The 26010-nt window shown below is 45.4% G+C and overlaps 2 protein-coding genes across 2 annotated transcripts in view; one reads left to right on the forward strand and one right to left on the reverse strand.

The window, feature by feature from the left end:
- Positions 1 to 10027, reverse strand: part of LOC142251155 (uncharacterized) — a 75393-nt gene extending 65366 nt beyond the window's left edge. Inside the window, 1 exon segment of the mRNA XM_075323686.1 lies at positions 9843 to 10027. The gene's annotated coding sequence lies outside the window, so the exon portion shown is untranslated.
- A 238-nt stretch (positions 10028 to 10265) lies between these two features.
- The window catches only part of LOC142250450 (putative G-protein coupled receptor 34), a 49619-nt gene continuing 33874 nt past the window's right edge, over positions 10266 to 26010 (forward strand). Inside the window, exons 1-2 of the mRNA XM_075322630.1 lie at positions 10266 to 10313; positions 19910 to 20052. The gene's annotated coding sequence lies outside the window, so the exon portion shown is untranslated. The remainder of the gene's footprint in view (positions 10314 to 19909; positions 20053 to 26010) is intronic.

Genomic DNA, 26010 nt, shown 5'->3' on the forward strand with positions numbered 1-26010 from the left:
CACACTCCCAGCTGCAATATGAGAGTTTTCACATCCAAATCGGAGAAAGGGTTTAGGAATCATAGCTCTGTAATGCATAGCCTCCTCTTTTTCAAGGGACCAAAAGTAAGTGGACAAGGGACTCCAAGGGCTGCAATTAACTCTGAAGGCGTCTCCCTCGTTAACCTGTAATCAATGAAGTAGTTAAAAGGTCTGGGGTTGATTACAGGTGTGTGGTTTTGCATTTGGAAGCTGTTGCTGTGACCAGACAACATGCGGTCTAAGGAACTCTCAATTGAGGTGAAGCAGAACATCCTGAGGCTGAAAAAAAAAAGAAAAAATCCATCAGAGAGATAGCAGACATGCTTGGAGTAGCAAAATCCTCAGTCGGGTACATTCTGAGAAAAAAGGAATTGACTGGTGAGCTTGGGAACTCAAAAAGGCCTGGGCGTCCACGGATGACAACAGTGGTGGATGATCGCCGCATACTTTCTTTGGTGAAGAAGAACCCGTTCACAACATCAACTGAAGTCCAGAACACTCTCAGTGAAGTAGGTGTATCTGTCTCTAAGTCAACAGTAAAGAGAAGACTCCATGAAAGTAAATACAAAGGGTTCACATCTAGATGCAAACCATTCATCAATTCCAAAAATAGACAGGCCAGAGTTAAATTTGCTGAAAAACACCTCATGAAGCCAGCTCAGTTCTGGAAAAGTATTCTATGGACAGATGAGACAAAGATCAACCTGTACCAGAATGATGGGAAGAAAAAAGTTTGGAGAAGAAAGGGAACGGCACATGATCCAAGGCACACCACATCCTCTGTAAAACATGGTGGAGGCAACGTGATGGCATGGGCATGCATGGCTTTCAATGGCACTGGGTCACTTGTGTTTATTGATGACATAACAGCAGACAAGAGTAGCCGGATGAATTCTGAAGTGTACCGGGATATACTTTCAGCCCAGATTCAGCCAAATGCTGCAAAGTTGATCGGACGGCGCTTCATAGTACAGATGGACAATGACCCCAAGCATACAGCCAAAGCTACCCAGGAGTTCATGAGTGCAAAAAAGTGGAACATTCTGCAATGGCCAAGTCAATCACCAGATCTTAACCCAATTGAGCATGCATTTCACTTACTCAAATCCAGACTTAAGACGGAAAGACCCACAAACAAGCAAGACCTGAAGGCTGCGGCTGTAAAGGCCTGGCAAAGCATTAAGAAGGAGGAAACCCAGCGTTTGTTGATGTCCATGGGTTCCAGACTTAAGGCAGTGATTGCCTCCAAAGGATTCGGAACAAAATATTGAAAATAAAAATATTTTGTTTGGGTTTGGTTTATTTGTCCAATTACTTTTGACCTCCTAAAATGTGGAGTGTTTGTAAAGAAATGTGACAATTCCTACAATTTCTATCAGATATTTTTGTTCAAACCTTCAAATTAAACGTTACAATCTGCACTTGAATTCTGTTGTAGAGATTTCATTTCAAATCCAATGTGGTGGCATGCAGAGCCCAACTCGCGAAAATTGTGTCACTGTCCAAATATTTCTGGACCTAACTGTATCCACAGGTTTCCCACAGCAGCTCCCCGGAATTTGCAGCTATCCATAGCTGCGGGATTCCAGCGAAATATCTGCAGTAAACTTGCGGACATTCATGCGACTTAGGCTGCTTTCACACATCCGGTTTGAGCAGTGCGGCTCATATCGGCTGTGAAACCTATGCAACGGATGCGGTGAAAACACCGCATCCTTTGCATAAGTTTTTTACATGCGGCCCGTCCAGTTTTTGCCGCTTGCGGCATGCTACTGAGCATGCGCAGTGGCAAAAACCGCATGCGGCGGCCGGATGCGGTTTTTGCCGCATCCGGCATCCATAGGGATGCATTGAGAAAAGCGCCGCATCAGCCGGATGCGGTTTTTTTAGCCGCACAAAAAAAAAACGTGCCAGGCAATGTTCCATCCAGCCGCCGCATCGGCTAAATCTGCCGCATGCGGCAAAAACCGGACCGAACGCAAGGCCATGCGGCACAATGCGGCACTAATTGAAGTCTATGCAGGAAAAACGCAACCGGCATAAAAAAAAAAAAACAAAACAAACGGTTGCGTTTTTCCTGCAAAGTGCCGAATTGTGCCGCATAGCAAAAACCGGAAAGGTGAAAGCAGCCTTACCTGCAGAATTCCCGCCCTGTATCTCCATAGTGCAGAGCCAGTATTTCCACAGGTATTTCCGCATGAATAATGGACATGCAGTTACGTGCGGCTGCGGGACATCCACAGCATATTCCGCAGCCGCACATACCGCAGCATGGACACAGCACTCCCCATGTCCCATAGGGTAACATGGGGAGTGTCTGTACTTGCTAAAACCTGCGGATTTCTCTAGAAAATCCAGATAAATCCGCAGGTTTTCCGCGGTAAAATCCACGGGTACAATGTCACGTGGGCACATAGCCTTAGACATTTTTTTTATGTAATCAGAGCAGAATGATGTAGGGACAGAGACCCTGATTCCGGTGATGTGTCACTTACTGGAGATTATCAATAAAAGACTACTTGGCATGCATGCTGTAGGTAGTCCAGCATATTCATGAGCTCTGTATAACTGCTAGATCTACAGCACAGAAAACAGTCATACAATTACAGATTTTTCTGCTGCAGATCAAGCAGAGCTGTGAATGCTCGGCTGTGTATAACCCCGCCCACACCTCGGATTAGCTGTTTTTTGTGTACACTGTATATTGACAGAAAGCTGCTAATCACGGCTGCAGATGGGATTGGACCAGAAGGCACAAGTCACCTAGTCCTGCAGTGATAATCTCCTTCTGATAAAATACTGATTTTTTTCAAACAGCAAAAATACAGTCCAGTGAGTGACATTACTGGAATCAGGGTCTCTGGTGATCTAAAATTACATAGCAAAATATAGCCAATTAGTAAGTACAGCTGTTATGCCCCGATATTTAACAAAACTTGTATGTTTTGTTTTGGGTTTTTTTTTTTTTTTAGAATTTTGATGTTTTACTACCTGACTATACAGGAATTGTTTGCCATTAATAATCACGGCGCGTAGGAGCTGCGTACACACAAAAATCGGAGAGGAGCTGGATCCCTATTGATCTCAATGTGATGAGATCAGATAAATCTAAAAATTGGCTGAATAGGCAAAAAAAAAAAAAAATAAAAAACGGTCCAAAAAAATAAGACACCACATATATCGTAATGATGTTGTAATTGCAGCAGCTGGCGTTCTTCTGGCCCGGCCTCCGCCGGCGTCGTGTGCCAGGTCCCACATTCCAGACGCATTAGGCTACTTTCACACATCAGTTTTTTGCCATCAGGTTCAATCCGGAAAAAAACGGGTAAAACGGATCCAGTACCGCATCCGTTTTTTCCCCATAGACTTGCATTGTTACCGGATTGTACCGGATGGCTTTGCGGTGCATCCGTTTTTTTCCGGATGCGGCAAAATAAATAAATGCGGCGGCCGGAGGCAACGTAGCTTGCAACGTTTTTTTGTCCGGCAAAAAAACCGCATCGCGCCGGATCCGGCGCGATACGGCGTGTTTTACAATAGAAGCCTATGGACGCCGGATCCGGCGTAATGCGGTAAAAAACGGATGCGGCCGCCGGATCCGTTTTTCTAAACTGCGCATGCTCCAATGTAATTAACAAAACGGATCCAGCCAAAAAACGGACGAAAAGGATGCAAAAACGGATGCAAACCGTATCCACCGGATCCGTTTTTTAACGGATCCGGCATAACGGATCCGTTAAAAAACGGATCCGGTGGATACGGTTTTCACTTTTTTTTCAGGATCCGTTGGATCAGGGAAAAAAAGGACTGTGCCTGAATACATAAAACTGATGTGTGAAAGTAGCCTTAGGTGTCCGGATCCTTCTCTCCCATCGTGGGCTCTGGGAATAAGCAGCTCGGAGGATTAATGGTGACGTGTCCAGAGGCAAAAATGTTAGATAAGCGATTTGTCTGTGTTTGGTGCTTACAGGGTCTCACATGGCTCCACGCCTGACATCCCCCCCCCACACCCGGCCCATTGTGGGAACATCACAGGACTCCGCAGACAGATGAGTCAGGCGTGGAGGGATGGAGGACACCTCATGACCGGCAGGAGGAAATCATTTCCCACAGGGAGCGCCGAAATATTAGAGAGACCATCCAAGCTCCAGGAAACACATGTGGCGCCATAATACAACACAGACCCTTTATAGCTGACATTTGTGAGCCCCCGATCTCCCACATGGCGCCTTTATTTACTGCAGTCTCAAAACTACTTTTCCCTCACATCTTCCCTACTGTTGGGATCTCCAGATCCTGAGAACGGGACTTTGGACCTTGAAAACCGGGCTTTATAGAGCCCCATCATCAGTGAAGGGTCCAGACCTATGGACTGCTCAAAAGGGTCCAGACCTACTGTATAGACTGGTCAAAAGGGTCCAGACCTACTGTATAGACTGCTCAAAAGGGTCCAGACCTACTGTATAGACGGCTCAAAAAGGGTCCAGACCTACTGTATAGACGGCTCAAAAAGGGTCCAGACCTACTGTATAGACGGCTCAAAAAGGGTCCAGACCTAGGGACTGCTCAAAAGGGTCCAAACCTAGGGACTGCTCAAAAGGGTCCAGACCTAGGGACTGCTCAAAAGGGTCCAGACCTAGGGACTGCTCAAAAGGGTCCAGACCTAGGGACTGCTCAAAAGGGTCCAGACCTAGGGACTGCTCAAAAGGGTCCAGACCTATGGACTGCTCAAAAGGGTCCAGACCTATGGACTGCTCAAAAGGGTCCAGACCTATGGACTGCTCAAAAGGGTCCAGACCTATGGACTGCTCAAAAGGGTCCAGACCTATGGACTGCTCAAAAGGGTCCAGACCTATGGACTGCTGGGAACAGCGATCACTGGCCTCTGTTTTTCTGCAGAACTCCCAGATACAATGAATGAAGAAAAGTATCCGCACCTCCTCCGTAATAAGCGTTCTTAAAATCAGGAGGCCATAGATAAAGCAGAAATTTCAATTTTTGACACCCCCTGGAGTCTGTCAGTACAAAATGACTGTTCAAAACAAGCACAGCAGCAGTTCAGTGCACCTCAATGTGACCGAACAGCTCCGGCCACCGACCCACTTACTTGTATTTCCATCCTTCTCTGACTCTTGTAAAACCAGAACTGTCAATCAACGAAGGGAGGGCAAAGATAGATGGAAAATAAGTAGGTGGGACGATGCCCTGAGCTGCCCAGCAACATCAAGGTGCACTGAGCGCCTGCTGAGCTTGTTTTCAACAGTCATTTTGTGCGGGCAGGCTACCTTTAAAAAGGGTAGTTCCAAAAACGCAAGCTATTACATTTCCTCAGAGTAGATAAGGGATAACTGGGATCCCATTGACGCTGAGAGCTGGGCTCTGTAGTGTCCTGTCTGAACATTTGAGCATGCACACTACCACTCCATTCACTGTCCATTGGACTGCAGTCCCCTAGACAATGAACTGCCCAGTTCCTGAGATCTGTGAGGGTAATTGGTATCCCACAGACCCTGAGATCTGGGCTTTGTAGTGTCCTGTCTAAACAGTTGAGAATGCACACTACCACTCCATTCATTGTCAATTGGACTGCAGTTCTATAGACAATGAAGTGCCCAGCTCCCGAGCTCTGTGAGGGTAACGTATCTCACAGACCTTTAGAGCTTTGTAGTGCCCTGTCTGAATGGTTGAGCATGCAAACTATCACTCCATTCACTGACTATAGGATAGCAGTCCCATAAATATTGAAGTGCCCAGTTCTTGAGAAATAGACGGTAACTGGGGTCCCACTGACCAGGAGAGCTGGGCTTTGTAGTGCTCTTTCTGAACAGTGGAGCCTGCAAACTACCACTCCATTCACTGTCTATTGGACTGCAGTCCCATAGACAATGAAGTGATCCAGTCTTCGACATTTGGGTCACCATAGTCAGCAGGTAATCACCACTGGGCTACATTAACACCTATATGGCATCTATGATCAAATACTAAAATATGAAGGGTGTTCAACAAGCATGAAGAGTAGCAACCCTGATCCAGGTCCATTTGTTTGGGGGGGGTTTTCTCCCCCAATGCTGCTGATAACAGGGGCGGAAGTATCATTGGTATAGCACAGTTGCTCAAGGGTTAAGGGGGCCATTTTTACCCCCAAAACAGGAGGAATTGATGAACCATTTAGCTGCATAGGGCCCCTAGACAGAAAAGGGCCCCTATGCAAGAACAGTATGTGTCCGCCAGTGGCTGATAACATTCCTGTATACATACGCTTTCACTGGCACCGAACAATGAAGCCCTTTCCGTATATTATGACAGCTGCTGACCTCGTTCCCCATTATACGCCACCAACTGTGATAATCTCCTGCGGAGATCACAGCCGCACCTCGCTCGGCCCATCTGCCCGCGCCACGAGCCTCCATACACGTCGCCTACACTTACTGGATCCCTATATGATTCATACCATTAATGCCGGTAATCTGTCCTCTGACGAACCTGCAGATGCTCTGCACAAAGAACGGCTCCCACCATGACAGACTGCCCCGAGGATAAAGGAACGCTGCCGCAACCTGCCGATCCACATGCAGGCCGAGTAATCTCTGCGCCTGCCCCTTTAATCAGCATCACAGGACATTATTTAGTAAAGCCTACAAGCGTCTATATCAGTGCGATGATGATCATTATTATGTTTAAATGGACAAAGACTGGATCCTTAAAGGGAACCCGTCAGAGGAACATGGTCTCGGATCTGCAAACAGGAGGTGATCAGATTGATAAATGTTTGGTGTAGGAAAAGTTTCAGTAAGGCTAGTTTCACACTTGCGTTGGGTTGAATCCGCTGGGTCCGTTGCTGCGTCATTTTGACGCATCCGCTATTTTTGTGGTGTTAACGGATGCAACGGATCCATTAGCTGATTCCTGTGAAATAACGGACCCGTTGCATCCGTTTGGCGTCCATCTAACGGAATGCGTCGGCTCTGTTTTTTTTTCCATTTTTTTCATTCTGGGCATGCTCAGTAGAAATTAGCGGAATCCACCAGCGGATTCCGTTGTAAAGCACTTTGCAACGGAATCCGCTTCCATAGGGAGCCATTATAAATATTAACGGAAGCAACAGAATCCGCTGCTCGGCGTCATTTTGACGCAAGCAATTAACGTTACATGCTGCGTTGCTTCCGCTGCCGGAAGCAACGGAGCATCGGCCAACGGAAGCAACGCAGGTCCTTTTGGCACAATCCGTCATCAATGCAAGTCTATGGGAAACAGCAGAATCCGTTAACGGATTCCGCTGTTTCCCAAGACAGCGGATTGTGCCAAAAAAATAAATAAAATAACGCAAGTGTGAAAGTACCCTAAAACTTGCATTTTATTCATTAAAATCCATGGAGTTTGTAGGAGTCCAGGGGGTGGTTCTAATCCCTTGTAGCTCCACCCACTGGACTCATCCATTCAAATATTAAGGATTTTAATGTATAAAATACAAGTTATACTGAATCTTTCCCTACATTCCAATACATCATTCTACCAAGCTATCCATGGATCAGGCTGCAGGATCCCTTTAAAAGGCGCTGTCCAAGGTAATGAAAAAGCTGCATGCAGGCAGCAATCCACGTAAAAGAAATTCTATGTCTGTACCCTCTTAATTTATGGCCTTTAAAGGGGCCATGTCCACAATATTTCTGTTTACATTGGTTGCAGACATCATATTTTGTATACCCCAACATTTGCAGCCAATCACTGGCCCAATGGTAGAGGACCGAGACCCGTGATTGGATACAGACATAACGAGGGGTATAAACGCTGTGATATCTGCGCTCAACAAAAGCATCAAACAAATGACGCCAGAGCAATGGGGAGAAAAAAAAAGGACAAGTATACTGTACTAATGTTCAATACTATATGTATAGTTGTTTGTGTGCAGCTATCATTATTAAGGACGACCCCTTTAAGAGGTGATCCTGACCCCTTTCCTTCATGCACACTCAGTTGGGTTGAGTGTGCAGGTGTTCAAAAGGGAAGGGGGGGGGGGGGGAGTAAGGGGATGCCTGATATCTTGAACAGTGGTCTATTTATCCTGAAAAAAAAAAGCAGTATTAGGATATCGCTAGGAAATTGTTAATCAGCACTAGCAGATATCAGATCACTACAAAGCTCGATTTCTCAGCGCTGGCCCACCAGCTCACTACAATGCTCGATTTCTCAGCGCTGGCCCACCACATCGCTACAAAGCTCGATTTCTCAGCGCTGGCCCACCACATCGCTACAAAGCTCGATTTCTCATCCCTGGCCCACCACATCGCTACAAAGCTCGATTTCTCATCCCTGGCCCACCACATCGCTACAAAGCTCGATTTCTCATCCCTGGCCCACCACATCGCTACAAAGCTCGATTTCTCAGCGCTGGCCCACAAGATCGCTACAAAGCTCGATTTCTCATCCCTGGCCCACCAGATCGCTACAAAGCTCGATTTCTCATCCCTGGCCCACCAGATCGCTGCAAAGCTCGATTTCTCAGCGCTGGCCCACCAGCTCACTACAAAGCTCGATTTCTCAGCGCTGGCCCACCACATCGCTACAAAGCTCGATTTCTCAGCGCTGGCCCACCAGCTCACTACAAAGCTCGATTTCTCAGCGCTGGCCCACCACATCGCTACAAAGCTCGATTTCTCAGCGCTGGCCCACCAGATCGCTACAAAGCTCGATTTCTCATCCCTGGCCCACCAGATCGCTGCAAAGCTCGATTTCTCAGCACTGGCCCATCAGATCGCTGCAAAGCTCGATTTCTCAGCACTGGCCCATCAGATCACTACAAAGCTCGATTTCTCAGCGCTGGCCCATCAGATCACTACAAAGCTCGATTTCTCAGCGCTGGCCCATCAGATCACAAGGCAAGTATTTTTTATGGTTATTCTAGTGCCAATACAATTACGAAGCATTAGTTTCATTGTCCAGACAGGTTCCCTTTAATTGTCTTTTACAAGACGTCTCAAGTGTCACGAGCTGTGAGTCACACATCTGCTCCGCTCCTGTAGCCTCGCAGCAGATTTGCATCAGGTCCGTCTATAACTTTTCCACAACCGCTGTGTATACAATATAACTGATCTCAAAAATTATTTTATGCTCGAGGTCTGTCGCCTCCCAGGATAGCGTACGATAGAGTTTCATGTAGTTTTACACAGTTTGGCTTCTCCAGGCTCTTTCCGTCGCACCACCCTGAACTTTGATGTGGTCTGTGGTCATAAAATCAGCAGAGAGGAGCTCAGAGAAAAAAAATAAAAAAAGGGTTACAAAACGCTCCCATCACTCAAACTGAGCTCACTGACGGACTCTCAGTTTACTCATTCTGCTCCTAGCAATGGTTCCTGCTACACAGGGGCTTCAGAAGGCCAATGGTGCAACATTTTTGATGAAAACTCAGTCATAATAATGATTTTTACATGCAACAACAACAAAAAAAAACAATTCCCCAAAGATGAAGACAATTTTTTTGCAGAGAGAATACATTCACATCTCTATTGCATTAAAATGAAACTTCCCTTTAAGGCTGGGGCTTACAACTACAACTCCCAGCATGCACCGAGAGCTGCAAAAGGGATTCAATGCACTTTAAACTGCATTGGTTTAAAATCCCACTAAAAGGCATGCTGGGAGTTGTAGTTCTACAATAGCTATAAAGTCCCATGTTTAAATCCTCATTTATAAAGCATGCTGGGAGTTGTAGTTCTGTTTAAAAGCTCCAGGTTGAAGAACCCTGTAGAACTACCAGTTCCAGCAAACATTCTACAGATCCAATTTCATTACAGTGACCCCCAAAAGTTTCCCATCGCTCTCACCTGGGGGCTGCAGACACTCCTCTATGGACCACACTCCGATCTGCCGGGTCCAGGCTTGTCCTCTGCTTCTTACTGCGGGGGCTGCGCTGCCATCACCATACAGAGGCACCCGGTGCACATCATCAGGTCCGGGAGGCGGCCTCCATTGTTGCTCACGTCTCCAGCACTGCCCCCGCTGTCTACACTGTATTGTTGTTGCAAAGAGACTCCAAACCGGAAACGGAAGCAGAGATTAAAAAATGTATCCAATCATAGTAAAGAACCGGTATGATTGACAGACTAAGTAACCAATCAAAAATCACGGCTGAGCTTGTTCAGGGGGCGGGTCAATGTCAGCGCAGCTGAGATTTGTCATAGAAAATGCTAGCCTGGAGGGTAGAATTTTATCAACCAATCAGCGAGTCGCATAGAGAGACGTCACAATGGAAGGCGTGGCGGCGGGCGTTCGTAAAATGATTGACAAATTGAAAGGTATCAACCACTGAGGACTCTCTGTTCTTTTAAACAATTTTTTTTGACAAATTGAAAGGCGGGGACTGTAATGTTTTGATGTTGGTGTGGGCGGAACTTTGTCACGTGATAGAGTAACTACAATATAACAACGCCCCTTTTACGCGCGTTACACTAGTGTAGTGTAGATCACTTGTGGGACTGAGATATAGGACGGCGGGGTCCGAGGAGGCAAGAGGGGGCCGAGGAGACAAGAGGGAGCTGAGGGGGCCAAGGAGGCAAGAGGGGACCGAGGAGGCAAGAGGGAGCTGAGGGGTCCGAGGAGGCAAGAGGGGGCCGAGGAGGCAAGAGGGAGCTGAGGGGTCCGAGGAGGCAAGAGGGGTCCGAGGGGGCAAGAGGAGGCAAGAGGGGGTCGAAGAGGCAAGAGGGGACCGAGGAGACAAGAGGGAGCCAAGAGGGGGCCGAGGAGGCAAGAGGGAGCTGAGGGGGGCAAGAGGGGTCCGAGGGGTCCGAGGGGGCAAGAGGGAGCTGAGGGGTCCGAGGGGGCAAGAGGGGGTCGAGGAGGCAACAGGGGGTCGAGGAGGCAAGAGGGGACCGAGGAGCCAAGAGGGGGCCGAGGAGGCAAGAGGGAGCTGAGGGGGCCAAGGAGGCAAGAGGGGGCCGAGGAGGCAAGAGGGGGCCGAGGAGGCAAGAGGGAGCCGAGGAGGCAAGAGGGGAGCAAGAGGGAGCCGAGGAGGCAAGAGGGGGCCGAGGAGGCAAGAGGGGTCCGAGGAGGCAAGAGGGGTCCGAGGAGGCAAGAGGGGTCCGAGGAGGCAAGAGGGGTCCGAGGAGGCAAGAGGGGTCCGAGGAGGCAAGAGGGGGCCGAGGAGGCAAGAGGGGGCCGAGGAGGCAAGAGGGGGCCGAGGGTCGTTTCATTAGCGCTATTGTTTTTTCCATAACTTTTACTTTTATCTCTATAAACGTATGAGTCTTGTTTTCTACAGCAATTCCATACATTTATAGTTTTTTCTAATTATTAGGGTGACCTAAATTCAAGAATTTGAAAAAAAATAAATATATTTATATATATATATTTGTGTCGCCATACAAAATTTTAGGCTTTTAATATTTTTATATTATTATTTTTCGTCTCCCTGAAGTATTACTTTTTTTTTTTTTTTTTTTTTTTTTTTTTTTAGGGGACTAAAAAAATAAAAAGTATTGCAATATCTCCTATGAAGCCCATCTGGCTGCAGCGGTTATGTGGTCTATGCTCCGATCGTTGCTGTTTGATGCAGGTGCCGGCTGTATAGCACAGCCGACACCTGACCCGTGTGCACCACGCTCTATTCTGAGCCCTCTCTATACACTTGTGATCTCCTTGTTATATGCAGATTTATAAACTGCTATATTTAGGGGCAAACAATCACCGAAGTTAAGTTATGGGGATTTTGGGAGAGGAAATGACAGATTTTGGCTTCAGCACCGTTCACATTGCAAAAAAATAGCGTAATGCAGATGCTATATTGTGGTGTAATGCATGTGGATGGGATGGCGGTGTGACCTGGAGGGTATGGAGACCGGGACAAGCAAATCCATTTGATACCAACTCTTTGAGGACCTTGTTGCAGAACCCTGTGCCTCCCTTCACCTGCAATATGCTGTGATGTAGCAGAGCTATAGAGGGGTCGCGCACACCACTGTATATATCGGATGAGTGGTCTCTCATAATGGCTGTGTGCTGTCTATATCAGAAGGAGCACAGCCATACAAGTTTATAGGTGCGCAGAAATTACCGGACAGCTTTTTTGTGTTATTGCAGTGACCAAAAAATGTAATTTGGAGTTTTTGAATTTTTTTCTTTACCGATCGTGTTAATGATTTTTATAATTTGATAGATCTGACTTTTCTCATTGTGGAGATATCACGTGGATTTTTTTTTTATTTTTTAATCTTTATTTTTAATGAGGCAATACTTTTTTGGTTTTTTTTTTCTTTCATTTTATAAAACATTTTCGTTACTGTTCTAATAGTACCCTTAGCAGACTATAGGCTGCTTTACACGCCAGCGACATCGCTATCGATGTCGCTGCCAATCGCACCTGCCCCCGTCGGTTGTGCGTCACGGGCAAATCGCTACCCGTGGCGCACAACATAGTTTGGACCAGTCACACGTACTTACCTTCCTAGCGACGTTGCTGTGGCCGGAGAACCGCCTCCTTTCTAAGGTTCGTGCAGCGTCACAGAGACGTCATACCGCAGGCGTCCAATTGAAGCGGAGGGCAGCTGCATGAAAGTCACGCCCACCTCGTTGCCGGAGGACGCAGGTACGGTGTTGTTCCTCGTTCCTGTGGTGTCACACGTAGCGATGTGTGCTGCTGCAGGAATGATGAACAACCTGCGCCCTGCAACAGTAATATTTGGGATTAGAACGACGTGTCAACGATAAGGTAAGTAATTTTGATCGTTAGCGGTCGTTCGTACCTTTCACACGCAACGACGTCTCTAATGAGGCCGGATGTGCGTCACGAATTCCGTGACCCCAACGATATCTTGTTAGCGATGTCGCGTGTAAAGCCCACTTATAACCTGCGATCATCTGATCGCTAGTGCTATATACAGCAATGCCACAAAATTGCTGTATATAATAAAAATCACAGTCTCCTTTGAAGCTCGGCCATAGACAGGTTTCAATAAAGCGCTGCTATAAGCATGGAAGCCTTCAGCAGACCCCCTACTGTAATAGCAACCCATCTTCTACCCGCGATCACGTCATAGGGGCGCAAATGGGTGCTTAGAATGCTGCACCTCCATGCCGGTATGTGTTAAATCCCGCTGTTACAGTTTGAAAGCCGGATTTAAAAGGTTAAAAATCATGGTTGAAAATAGATTGTTAGAGGTAGGTCCTGGCTGTAATACACAGCCATTACCTGCCTGGTAGAGGGCAGGCACACCCCATTAGCCCGCTCCATACACGCGCTTCCAACATGCAATGTACATGTACGGCAGATGTCGTAAGGGTCAATATTGACTGTTAGGATTGCTACATCCAATAGGTGGCGCCAGAGATCAAGTTATTGTCCATCTGAAGAGCCTATTTGCACTTTTACAATGGAGATCGCTGCCATAATGGGTAGTTGTAATTGCCCTCTGGTGGGTGCTAGTGTGATAACAAGGGCAAAGCTGTCAGTAAGGAGTACTTCTCACATAGTGAGATCGCTAGCGAGATCGCTGCTGAGTCATGTTTTTTGTGACGCACCAGTGATCTCATTAGCGATCTCGCTGTGTGTGACACTGAGCAGCGATCTGGCTCCTGCTGTGAAATCGATGCTCGTTACACACAGTGCTGGTTCATTTTTTGGACGTTGCTCTCCCGCTGTGAAGCACACATCGCTGTGTTTGACAGCGAGAGAGCAACGATCTGAATGTGCAGGGAGCATGGAGCTGGCTTCTGACAGCTGCGGACGCTGGTAACCAAGGTACACATCGGGTAACCAAGCGAAGCGCTTTGCTTGGTTACCCGATATTTACCTTGGTTACTAGCGTACGCCGCTCTCAGGCTGCCAGTGCCGGCTGCCTGCTCCCTGCACACGTAGCCGGACATTGGGTAAATAAGCAAAGCGGTTTGCTTAGTAACCCGATGTGTACTCTGGCTACGAGTGCATAGAGCCAGCGCTAAGCAGTGTGTGCTGGTAACCAAGGTAAATATCGGGTAACCAAGCGAAGCATTTCGCTTGGTTACCCGATATTTACCTTAGTTACCAAGCGCAGCATCACTTCCAAGCGTCGCTGGGGGCTGGTCACTGGTCGCTGGTCGCTGGTGAGATCTGCCTGATTGAAAGCTCACTAGCGACGCACCAGCGATCCTGACCAGGTCATATCGTGGTCGGAATCGCTGGTACGTCGTTTAGTGAGACGGTACCCTTAGGCTATGTGCCCACGCTACAGGATTTACCGCGGATTTTGCCGCGGATTTACCGCGGATTTGCCGAAAATCTGCTGCAGCAGCACTTCCAAGCCATTTCAATGGCATTTTGGAAATGCTGTGCCCATGCTGCGGATTTTTCCGCGGCGGATTTGCCGCGGATTTTGATCCGGAAAAATCTGCAGCATGTCAATTGTTTGGTGCAGATTTGGTGCGGATTTTTGGCTTTGAATGGGGAAAAAAAAAAAAAAATCCGCATCAAAATCCGCGGTAAATCCGCGGCAAATCCGCGGGTGCGGATTTGCCGCGAAAGTCGCGGATTTTCAGGCAAAAAAATCCGCAGGGACATTCTAGCGTGGGCACATAGCCGATTGTCACATAGCTAGTAATTAACTTTGAAAAAAAAAAGTAAAATAAAAAATAAAATACATGTAACATAAATACCTTTATTAACTCCTACATGACCAGGCCTGAAAGAGCCTTACCGACTTACCAATATTTTTAGTTTTTGTCTGCCCAATTTCAGCAGCCAGAACTTTTTTTTTGTTTTGTTACATAAATAGAGAAAAAAAAAAGTTTTGGGGTTTATTTTTATATTGAATTTTTACTGTTCATGTTTTACATAAAAAAAACCCCTATTTGCACCGTATTAATATATCTTTTTTTTCTCCTCAAAAAATCCAGTTGAATGAATTCTCCAGGTTATTATAGTTGTTTGGATAACTAAGGGCCTGTGCACACGGTGCGGTTTTTGTAACATTTTTTTTTTTTCTTCTGAGCAGTCTTGTCACAAAACCTGAAGGGTTTCCTGATGCCAGCAAAGCGCATGAGTCTCCTGAAGTCTCATGCACACGTTGAGTATTTTCTCCTTGCAGATTTGGTGCAGAAATAAATCTTTTGTTGCACATTTTACCCATACAAATGAATTGGGAGAAAAATGCACAAAAGAATGCATGTTTTTGCAGTTGCATTTTTCCTGCCAAAACATGCAGAAATGGTGGTGAAATTTCTGCACCATATACTTGGCGGTTTTGTTTTCTTGTAAGGCTAGGTTCACATTTCCATTGTTTTGCATCAGTCACATGCGTTGCTTGACACTTGTGACTGATGCGTTGTACAACGGATGACAAGAATAGAATTCATTGACGGACTCCGTTGTAAAAGAGAGAGCGATCAGCTGATCATTCACAATAGCCGGCCGGCTTTTGAGAGCGAACAGATGATCTCCCGGCAGCCGGCTAATGAGAGCGATCAGCTGATCGCTCACAGCAGCCAGCCGCCGGGTGATCAGCCGATCGCTCACAGCAGCCGGCTGCCGGGTGATCAGCCGATCGCTCACAGCAGCCGGCTGCCGGGTGATCAGCTGATCGTTCACAGCAGCTGGCCGATTAGCTGATCGTTCGGCCGCCGAGAATGTGTGTGGGGGGTGAAGTGTGGGGTGGGTGGAGCCGAGCGGGGAAGTGTCGGGCTCTCTGCACATGTAGCCAGGGTAAATATCAGGTAACTAAGCAAAGCGCATTGCTTAGTAACCCGATGTGTGCCCTGCTTACGTGTGCAGGGAGCCAGAGAGAGCATGCGCAGCGAAATCCTACAGATTGCGCTGCTCAAAAAACGTTACAAGCTGCGTTCCTGCCGCCCGGCGGTCAGTCGTTCTACGACTGATCAGTCGGGCGGAGGATGCAACGCAGGGTCATCAGTCACAATCCGCCGCTCATACAAGTCTATGGGAACAACGGAATCCGCCAAACGGATTCCGTTGTTTACCAGAGCCGTGGATTGTGACTGATACAAATTGACAGAAATGTGAACCTAGCCTAATATGTAACAAAATGTGTTATTTGAGAAATAATCAATTTTACCATATTTTTTGCAATGGGGATTACAGTATATTGTTTATTACTTTTTTTTTTAATAAAAAATGTTGTTTTGTGCAGATGTTGTAGATAGATGGACTGAAGGAGTTTAAGGCTATGTGCACACATTGCATTTTTATGTGCAGACTTTCTGTACCTAAGGCGCTGTGCGCACACTGCGGATTTACCACAGATTTTGCCATGGATTTTGCTACGGATTTGCCTCGGATTTGCTGCAGAAAATGTGTCTAAGGCCAGTTTCACACATCCTTCTTTTTGCCGGTTTCGCGGATCCGGCGCGCTCCCATACACTGAATACAGTACAATGACAGCGCTGTAACTTCCGGGTCACATGCGCCGGTCACATGACAGCACGTGACCGGCGCTTGTTGCGCTGTCATTGTACTGTATTCACTGTACGGGAGCGTGCCTGATCCGCAAAACCGGCAAAAAGAAGGATGTGTGAAACTGGCCTAACATTGCTGCAGTCATTCCCCAGCAAATCCTATGGGTTTTAAAAAATTCTGTGTGCACACTGCGTTTTTATATACCCGCGGATTTTCCGCTGCGGAATTAATGTGCACGTCACTTCTTTTCCGCAGGTACCTGCGATTTTTGCCATAGATAATGGTAAAAATCCGCAGGGACCAACCTGCGTCAAATCCGCACCAAACCGCGGTAAAACCACATGCGGATTTCGTTGCGGTTTTGCTGTGGATTTTTACTGTGGGTGCGGGATTCTTTCAGAGGGTCCGTTTTTTTTTTTTTTTAAGAAAAAGTCGCTTTCTAGTGTGCACATGGCCTAAAGAAGCATCTTTTGGCAGGAAAAACGCAGCAGACAAAAACCACATTTTTTTTATGTTTGCGTGTTTTTTCACTTGCGTCTTTCCCTGCTTCTTTCTCCGCTTTTTTTTTTTAGACATGGCGATTGTGGGGGTTCAGGCTCTGTACCCCTGCAATCGCCGGCGGGTCTCCGACTGATGTTATAGCCAGGACTCGACTCTCGCTGGCCGGAGCGCTGTCCGCCCCACTCCCGCCAGTTTAATCCCCTGAATGCTGCGATCAATGCGATCAGGGATAGGGATTGCTTACCTCTCCCTGGCGATCAGGTCCTTCTAATGCGATCACAGGGACCCGATTGCTGCCATGTTAACCCCGGGTTACTGTGCTAGAAAGAGCCTCACACACCATGCTGTATGCTGTATGCACGGTGTGTGAGACAAAATGCTGTGATATAATCCACTCTAGTGATAATGACCTGCAAGGGATTATAGAAACACAGAAACAATTCACACGCTGCTGCTTTTTTCTGCAACAAATTCTGCAAGGGAAAAAAGAAGCAGCGTGTGCACAGTAAAAAGTCAGGATCCTCAAAGACTTTGCTGGGATGCATTTTTCCCTTCAGTATTGATTAAAATCTGCAAGGAAAAATGCATGAAAAAATGCAAAAAAACATAACATGTGCACAAAGTCTAAATGAAAGCTAATTTACGGCACTTTGTCGTTATCAGGTAAAATAATAGGTAATTTTTGGACTGCACACTCACTTTGATTACAATACTTGTTCAGAGATGTTTTCATGCAATTCATAAATCTGGCATATACCTGTTTTCATAACTAATTATACCTACTTTTTCACACACATTTCATAAGTATCTCCATAAAACATTAATAAATTTCCCCTTTAGTGTTTTCCACATAATTTTTGGACAGATTGAATTTAATTTAGTGCCTAAGTACAGTGGAACCTCGGTTTAGTGTTTATTTCGCTATACGAGCAAAGCTTGCTGTAAATTTGTAACTCAGTGTACGAGCAAGCTTTGCTGTACGAGCAAATACTCACCGCACACACTTCCGGTTCCGTACTTTCACTGCGCTCTAACCCACTCTTGTAGTCCACACAAACACATACACACACATATTATGCTCACCTTATTTTCCGTTCCATCACCGGCCTCATGGTTCTTGTAGTTTGCCGGTACAGGATGTGTATCGGGTAACCATCGCGACGATGGAGGAACTTCCGCTGTCAAAGCGCTGACGTCAAAGGCAGGAGCCACTTGCCTCTTATTGGACAGCGCGCTGCCTTTGAGTAGCGGTGGACAGCGGAAGCTCCAGCATCGGTCGCGATGGTGACCCGATACACATCTTGTACCTGCGAACTACAAGAACCGGGAGGCCGGCGATGGAACGGAAGGTAAGGTGAGCATAATATGTGTTTGTGCATGCGTGTTGTGCATGTTTGTGTATGTGTAGAATGGCACAATAGGGGACCAGGATGGGACATTGAATAAGTTATGGAACGAATTCTCTGAGCTTCCATTATTTCCTATGGGAAATTTTGCTTTGCTAGACGAGTTTACGTACAAACAAACAACGGATTGTTCTGGTAAACCAAGGTTCCACTGTATTGTATTTTTTGTGTTCACAGGATCTGGTGTTGAAATGTAAAGGTCCCTTTACACACTGCAACATCGCTAGCGATATCGCGGTAGCGTCACCGGTTTTGTGACGTTATAGCGACCTCCCCAGCGACATTGCAGTGTGTGACACGTATCAGCGACCTGGCCCCCGCTGTGAGGTCGCTGATCGCTCCAAATCTTTCAGGAACATTTTTTTGTCCTTTGTTTCCCGCTGTGCAGCATGCATCGGTGTGTGTGACACCGTTACAACGACATCATTCGCGCGTGCTATAGCGTTCCCTTTCCCGCCCCCTTACCTCCGATTGGTGGTCGCTGTTGCGTTCTGATTGGGCAGCTTTCACTGAAAAGAAGGCAACTTTAGCGCTTCCGTCCTTTGTTTCAAAGCTACCTTGTTCCTGAGCGTGCTGGTTTGCGGATCATTAGAGAGTTCTCCAGTCTGCAATACTATAAAGCCTATACGGTAAGCATCATTTGATTGAAGCTGTATTGATGCTGTATAGATAAAGCAGTGTGGAGTCGCCGCACAGAGAACTCTACAAAGATCCGCTAAGCAAGAGGAGCTCAGGAACAAAGGATATACAAGCGCGACTTTTGCCAATCTTTCCAAGCTCGGGGTCGCCAATAAGAACGCACTGGCGATCACCAATCGGAGCTGAGGGGGGCATATAAAAAGGACACCTAGATGGCTTCAGCGCCAAACAGCACGCCCCTAACATAGGTGTGAGTCGTCAAATAGCTGCTGTGTGACACGTCCCCAACGACCAGCGAGGTCGTTCTGCAGGTCCGGATCGCTGCTGCGTCATTGGCCAGATATGCCTGTTTGACAGCTCACCAGCGACTTTCCAGTGATCCCGGCCAGGTCGGGATCGCTAGAAAGTCTCAGTGTGTAAAGGGGCCTTAACATGGGCGGCACGGTGGCTCAGTGGTTAGCACTGTATGGTGGCTCAGTGGTTAGCACTGTATGGTGGCTCAGTGGTTAGCACTGCAGCCTTGCAGCGCTGGGGTCCTAAGTTCAAATCCCACCAAGAACACCATCTGCAAGGAGTTTGTATGTTCTCCCCATGTTTGCGTGGGTTTCCTCCGGGTTCTCCGGTTTCCTCCCACACTCCAAAGACATACAGATAGGGACTCTAGATTGTGAGCCCCAATGGGGACAGAGTTGCCAATGTATGTAAAGCGCTGTGGAATTAATAGCGCTATATAAATGAATAAAATTATTATTATTATTATTATTATTAACACTAACTATTCAAATAAAAGAAATATAAAACATATATTTCAAAATATTCATAATCCCAATTCTGACATATTTTCATCTTTTTATTGAGATTTTTTTTTTCATTTCCTCTCTTACATCATTGTATTCTCAGTTTCTTCATAATTGCAAAAGTTGTAAAAAAAAAACATATTATAACCTAACAACATTCCTCCCAATAGACAAAGGTCACGAGCAATGAATGAAGAAAAGAATGCAAAGAAAATAAAAGACAACATCAGCAGCCAAAAGGAAAAAGAAAAGGGAAATTCATTAATTACAAGAGAAACCCGATCGACTGGTCGGCTTCATTAAATCCCCGGAGGTGAGAAAGTCTGTGATTACTAAACAAAAAGGAACACTGTGAGACATAGTTGCAACATTGGAATTCAAGTTTTAAAGATACAGGATCACTTTTATTATAATGTAAAGTCCTCAAATTTTTCTTAAGACACATAGTTTAATGTATAATTTATTTGTTTTTATTTCTACCTTGTGTCCCTCAAAAGAAGAAAAAAATAAAAAAACACAAGTCACACATCCTATAGTTACATATGAAGTGTGACATTCAAGGACCTGGATCACCAAACATTTATTTATACAGTGTGTCCACCCATATCCTGTCCACCACCATTAACTTGACAACGGCGGCAGCTATAGGCATAGAAGTGGTGTCTAGGTATAGTAAAGTAGCCATGCGCTACGCAATGAAATCACCTGTATCGCCACCTGGTGGAAAACAATGGAATTAACATATTTATCTCGAAAACGGAACGAGATAGAGAAAAAAAGTGAATTACAAAGTTGTAGGGCATCATCAATTCAATACGAATCGACACCTTGCATACAGAAATGCTATGATAAGAACATGTAAAACTCACAATGCTGCAGACGTGAAGCGATACCTCATGGAGACCTTCCTACAAGTCATTGGGTATGGTGGCTGCATGGAGTGGCCTCCACACTCACCTGACCTGACCCCATTGTACTTCATTCTGTGAGGTCACATCAAACAGCAGTTGTATGCGACCCCTCCACCAACATTGCAGGACCTACGACGACGTATCACAGATGCTTGTGCAAACGTGTCACCTACCATATTGCACAACGTGCAGCAAGATACAGTATGCTGTGCAGAGTCCAGATGTGCATTGCAGCTGACGGGGGCCACTTGGAGCATCAAAGTTAAATGAGCGCCATATGCGTGACCAGCATTCAATGTTTTGGGGGGGTCATGGGTTTCATATCATAGCATTTCTGTATGCAAGGTGTTGATTCGTATTGAATTGATGATGCCCTACAATTTTTTTATTTCACTTTTTTTCTCTATCTCGTTCCGTTTTCGAGATAAAAATGCTAATTCCGTTGTTTTCCACCAGGTGGCGCTATAGGTGGTTTCATTGCGTAGCGCATGGCTACTTTACTATACATAGACATCACTTCTATGCCTATAGCTGCCGCCGTTCTCAAGTTAATGGCGGTGGACAGGATATGGGTGGACACACTGTATACGTCTGGTGGTCCTTTAGCAGTTGAAGGGACAGAACAGATTAGAGCCAAAGGGCACGAAACACAAAGTTGTGAATTATCCTGGTCCATTGTCCAGTTCGGTCCTTCCTTGTAGTCGGACGTCATGACTTTGCAGGGGTCTTGTTAGTGCAGGATGCCGGACAGGGGACTGTCATCTTTTGAAAAATTTACACGGTATTACAGACATATAAAAACATGGGCAAACTCCTAATAAGCTACTGATTTTTTTCTAAACTAGTCTCAATTATTTTTTTTACCCATGTTTCCCCGAAAATAAGACGGGATCTTATTTTTTTTGGTCTGAAAAATGCGCTAGGACTTATTTTCAGGAGATTTCATATTTTTCAATGAATTTATTTTGAAGAAAATATCAACATTTATTAAAAAATGAATCAATTGAAATGCTATGTCCCAAGAATGACAAAAGTATTTTAGGAGTGATACCTTTATAGGCTAACCATAAAAATTATATTAGCAGCTTTCAGAGCACAGAGGCTCCTTCTTCAGGTAAATTACAAAAAAAAAAAAAGAATAACAAAAAATGAATAAATGATAAAGTACTCTTCTTGTTTTTAACCTTTTGTGATATTTGATAAAAGTAATAAATATATCCATTTATGTTTTATCTATGGCTATACATCATTACATCATTTGATGAATACTCGCCCCTTCATTATTAACCCCTTCAGCCCCCAGGGCACTTTCCGTTTTTGCGTTTTTGTTTTTTGCTCCCCTTCTTCCGAGAGGGGTAACTTTTTTATTTTTCCAGCAATCTTGCCATATGAGGACTTGTTTTTTGCGGGACAAGTTGTACTTTTAAATGAAAATATAAGTTTTACCATATAGTGTACTGGAAAACAGTAAAAAAAAATTCCAAGTTTGGAAAAACTGCAAAAAAAGTGATCGCACAATAGTTTTTGAGATATTTTATTCACCGTGTTCACTACACGGTAAAACTGATCTGTCATTGTGATGCCTGAGGTCAGTGCAAGTTTGTAGATACCAAACATATAGGTTTACTTGTATCTAAAAAATTCACAAGCTTGTCCAAAAAAAGTGGCGCACGTTTTGCGCCATTTTCCGAAACCCGTTGCGTTCATATTTTTCGGGATCTATGGCTCACTGATGGCTTATTTTTTGCGTCTTGATCTGACGTTTCTAATGGTATCATTTTTGCGCAGATGCTACACTTTGATCGCCTGTTATTGCATTTTGCGCAAAAAACTTATGGCGACCAAAAAACATAATTTTAGTGTTTGGAATTTTTTTGCCGCTACGCTGTTTACCGATCAGATTAATTGATTTTACATTTTGATAGATTGGGCATTTCTGAACGGGGCGATACCAAATATGTGTATATTTTTTATTTTCTTTAACCCTTTAATTTTCAACGGGGCAAAAGGGTGGTGATTTGAACTTTTAGGGGTTTTTCTTAACTTTTTTTTTTTTTTTATTATTTTACTAGTCCCCCTAGGGGGCTATATGGATCAGCTGTCTGATCGCTCTTCCATATCTTCAGATCTCAGCTACAGAACTGAGATCTGCAGATATGCTGCTTAAGGGTACCGTCACACTTTAGCAATGCTCCAGCGATCTGACCTGGTCAGGATCTCTGCTGCGTCGCTACATGGTCGCTGGTGAGCTGTCAATCAGGCAGATCTCACCAGTGACCAGCCCCCAGCAATGCGTGGAAGCGATGCTGCGCTTTGTAACTAAGGTAAATATCGCATATACAACCAAGCGCTTGGTTACCCGATATTTACCTTGGTTACCAGCGCACACCGCTTAGCGCTGGCTACCTGCACTCGTAGCTAGAGTACACATCAGGTTAATAAGCAAACCGCTTTGCTTATTTACCCGATGTGTACTCCGGCTACGTGTGCAGGGAGCCGGCACTGGCAGCGTGAGAGCGGCGGACGCTAGTAACCAAGGTAAATATCGGGTAACCAAGCAAAGCGCTTCGCTTGGTTACTCGATATTTACCTTGGTTAGAGCTTACCGCAGGCTGCCAGAAGCTGGCTCCCTGCACATTCAGATCGTTGCTCTCTCGCTGTCAAACACAGCGATGTGTGCTTCACAGCGGGAGAGCAACGTCCAAAAAATGAACCAGGGCTGTGTGTAACGAGCATCGATTTTACAGCAGGGGCCAGATCGCTGCTCAGTGTCACACACCGCGAGATTGCTAATGAGGTCACTGGTGCGTCACAAAACCGTGACTCAGCAGTGATCTCGCTAGCGATCTCGCTATGTGAGCAGTACCCCTTACTCTATATCTACTGTTTACCCCTAAAATAAAGCAGATATTACACATTAGAATCTCACTTCCTAGAATCTAAGCTGTAAAGTTGGCAAGTGAATGGGCTCTCACATACAAATCTGCATTGTTGTCAGGTCCTCCTGCATTCCACAGCCGTTGGCTCCCCCTGCTGGCTAGAAGCAGTATCACTTGCATGGAGGTAGCGAGAGCCGAATGGTACTGGTACCCGATCTGTTTGTGAGAGCTGCAGTGAAACGTAGCTGGAACGGCGAGGGTTCTGACAGTGACACAGATCTCTATGTGAGAGTCTATGCACAGTCAGCACTTTCTGTAATTGTTTAGGGACTGGTAAAGGTGATTTTTTTTTGAGCGGTGACTGCATTCTTTTGGGGCTATCTGAGTTCTTCTGGGGGTGTCCGTGTTCTTTAATGACGAATCCTGCTGTTTTCTTTAACGTTTTTAGCTGCCTGGACCCTTTCTTATTGAACCACAACTAAGGCTTATTTTTGGAGTAGGGCTTATATTTTAGGCCCCCTTCACATGTCAGTGATTCCAAACCGGAGACACGGACATGCGCAGACCCATTAAAATCAATGGGTCTGCGCACACATCAATGTATTCTCAAGAACCGTGTGTCTGTATAGAGAAAACACGTGTCCGTGTGTTCCGCACAGAGACAAGACCATTTTTCTCCGCCAGCACTGATACTGATATCACACAGTGGTGTGATCTGTGTGACATCAGTATGACACGTACCGGAGAAAACACGTGTCTGTGAAATAAAATGATTTTCTATACTCACCTGTCTCCAGTGCTGCTGTCTTCGGCGCTGCTGTCACTTGCTTCTGGGTTCCGCACATTATGCTCATGTATATTCACTGCACCGAGGACCAGAAAGCAGCATCAGTGACGGAGACCTCAGCACCATGGACAGGTGAGTATAGACGTTCATGCTGTCCGTGTGCTATCCAGATGTCACACAGATAGCACATGAACAAGACACGTTCCAAAATCATGGTATATGCACCTTCAACGTGGCCGTGCAAAACATGAATGTTTGTCACGGACTTGTGAAGGGGGCCGAAAGCATACTCCAAAAAGGCTGAAAAGTCTGCTAGGGCTTACTTTAAGGGTAGGCCTTATTTTCAGGAAAACAGATTTCTTAATGATAAAATAATCATATTTGACATAGTATCCGTCCACATTGCAGTTCCCGGAACTATGCAACATCATACACAGATTTTTTTTTTTTTTTAGTATCTCCATTAACTTGTCTAATTTCTGTCACGGAAAGCTAATGGATCCAAAATCTAAATAGAGGGAGGCCATGCAGTTTTATGGTTGATAAGAACCTGTGCCCTTTTCGCAACGTTATAAAAAAAGAATAAAGAAATGAAAACAAGCATTGACTCTTATTTCAATGGACGAGGAGTGTGGTGGTATCAACCAGTACCTAAAAGATGGCACATTTTAATTTTCGTTACATTTCCCCCTTCCCTCTATTTCCATACTGCTCTCAAATAAAATAGTGGGTTGTTATCCCAAATAATAAATTTGATATATTCTTATTAGGGATGATCGAATACTTCGATTATTCGGCTTCGCAAAATATTTTCCGAATACCTCACCGCTATTCGACTATTCATGAATATTCGATGCGCAATGTAAGTCTATGGGAAACCCGAATAACAACTATTCGGAACTATTCGGTCTTCCCATAGACTTACATTGCGCATCGAATAGCGGCGAGGTATTCGTAAAATATTCGCGAAGCCGAATGATCGAAGTATTCAATTATCCCTAATTCTTATCACTATATAATTAGACACATAAAGTATAAATATGGTACAGCCTCACCATTTTTGGAGCAGTTATGATTGCCATTGATCAAAAATATTTTCAAAGACTCCCATCTAAAACTAGCAGCAAAATTACAAGTTAATGTTCATTCATATTACTTTTCTTTTTGGAGAACATAAAGCATCCGATGGTGCTCTTGGGTTTTGTAACTTGACTTTCAGGATAACTTCTTACACTACTACCATTACTTCCCGAGGCTTGGCTAATTCTTGATTTTGGACGTCTTCTCTCAATCTTTTTGGAACCAATTCGCCATATCTGTAGACATTGATTTCCAAGGTCCTCGGTCTCGTCTACTGAATCGGGGAACCATCTTCTGACCACCGATGTATCCTTAGGCCAAACGGTCTTCGCTACCTGTTGTAGTTTTACATCTTCTACAAAGGGATTGTCCCCAAAATCTCTCGAAGGCAACAACTGCGTTGGGTTAAGAGAATACTTGCTTATCGTAATAAGATAGCACAGTTTTTCATAAAAGAGCTCGGTGGAAGAAAGTATGTTGCTACTTGTAAGAAGTCGCCATAATTTCAAGATGGTGGCATAGCACCTTTGTTTAACCCTTGTGTTAATGAGTTCAATAATATAGCTGACTGGTGCTTCTCTGTTATTGACGATGATGGTGGAATTTTGATTGTG

Source organism: Anomaloglossus baeobatrachus, chromosome 9, assembly GCF_048569485.1.
Source record: "Anomaloglossus baeobatrachus isolate aAnoBae1 chromosome 9, aAnoBae1.hap1, whole genome shotgun sequence".
Lineage (NCBI taxonomy): Eukaryota > Metazoa > Chordata > Amphibia > Anura > Aromobatidae > Anomaloglossus > Anomaloglossus baeobatrachus.